We start from the raw sequence: 1,889 nt of genomic DNA, 5'->3' as shown, positions 1-1,889 counted from the left end.
TTTCTCTCCTGGAGAAGCCCATATTCTCTCTTGAACGTGTATTTCTCTTTCTCCTCCTTCACATTTCTCTAAGTAAATGTCTTTTATTAATTAATTAATTAATTGATTTATTTGCTTTTCGGGTCACACCCAGCGATGCACAGGGGTCATTCCTGGCTCATGCACTCAGGAATTACTTTTGGCGGTGCTGAGGGACCATATGGGATGCTGGGAATTGAACCCAGGTCGGACTCGTGCAAGGCAAACGCCCTACCCGCTGTGCTATCACTCCAGACCCAGTAAATGTCTCTTAATACAACTATTTTACTTCACTGCTTTATCTTCTAAAATCTTTCCTGCAACATTCCTGGCAAGCTTGGGGAAAGTCAGGCCTGACCTTCCTTCTCCCGCAAAGCGGAGTTTCTCACTACAAACTAGGTTTCTGGCTCCTCCAGAACTCAGGTGGAATGACAAATTACCATGCCCTACAGAACAAGTGGACTTGAGGGGCAGCTTGATGGCCTCTTTGTGAGGCTGGTGGATGGGACACCAATGTGCGTGCCAGCTGGGTGCTCAGAGCCAGCTTTACCAGACCTACACTATGGCCAGCATTTCCTGGGTAACAAAGATGGCTTGAGCAGAGAGGTGAAAACACTTTTTTTTTCTTCTCAAGACTGAGACCTCTTATCCCCACTTCACAGAAATCATCTGCAACATGTTAATCCTGGATAGGAACGTATCTCCTTCATGAGGATTAGAACCTAGAAAAATCAATGCAAGGGTTGTCGAAAAATTCTGTAGCACAAGAGAAGCATGGTAATGTAGTGTGACTAAGCAAAATTGTTTGCCTCTGAAATAGATTCTTTGCAAGAAACCAAAAACACGTTTAAAGATCTAATTTTCTAACAAGATACAAGAGGATTCTTAATTCTATCAAACTGGTCCAGAATGTTAATGAGAGAGAAGAGAGTAAGAAGATAAAAGGATTGAGCCTCAAAGAGAGCTCAACTGACAGAAAACACGGCCTGGTTTCCAGGCCCTGACCTTGATCCCTGGCACCACATCACTGTCTGATTCCCCTAGCACCACCAGATGCAGTCCCTGTATACAAACAAAAATAAGATATCGAAATGAACCTTTTTCTTTTTTTAGCAAAAAATAGAATATGTTTAGGAAAGCAGAAACAGAATATTATAAAAAACAATTAAGTGAGGTAGAGGACAAGCTTTGGGTGTTCTCAGAGCACAGAGGAAAAGAGCAAAGGAATTAGAGCAATATCAAAGGAGATGGGAGCGGTAACCAATAGCAAGTAGAAATTCGCTTCATAAATCATAGTTATTTGAGTAATAGGTATTCCAGAAAGAATGTAGGATAGATATGGAGAAAGAATGATTGGAGTGAAGACAATAAACCAAGAAGACAGGAGAAGAGTTTCTGGATTAAAACGTTCTTTAAGGGGCTGGAGTGATAGCACAGCAGGCAGGGCATTTGCCTTGCACACGGCTGATCCGGGTTCGATTCCCAGCATCCCATATGGTCCCCTGAGCACCGCCAGGAGTAATTTCTGAGTGCAGAGCCAGGAGTAACTCCTTTGCATTGCCGGGTGTGACCCCAAAAGCAAATAATTATAGTAATAATAAGTAAAAAGTTTTTTAAAAATAATGAAAAAATGGATTTTTGATGAATAAGCAAAAGGTAGTTTAATATTAAAATTCTTGGCTGTTCTGAATGCCAAGAACAATGTATTGACATATGTGAAGGTTGTGGTTCCTCTATAGAGGGAATAGGAAGAAGCTGTCAGATATGTTTTGTTTCTGGAGTAATATACCACCCACTTAATATTACCTAACAAATTATAGTCACAAAGGGTTTCAAATCATTGAGGTATGAACTGCATTGCAGAGGATTGA

The sequence above is a fragment of the Sorex araneus genome, chromosome 1 (assembly GCF_027595985.1).
Source record: "Sorex araneus isolate mSorAra2 chromosome 1, mSorAra2.pri, whole genome shotgun sequence".
NCBI classification, from domain to species: Eukaryota; Metazoa; Chordata; class Mammalia; order Eulipotyphla; family Soricidae; genus Sorex; species Sorex araneus.
The sequence above is the reverse complement of the archived record's forward strand: the minus strand, read 5'-3'. Positions refer to the sequence as shown.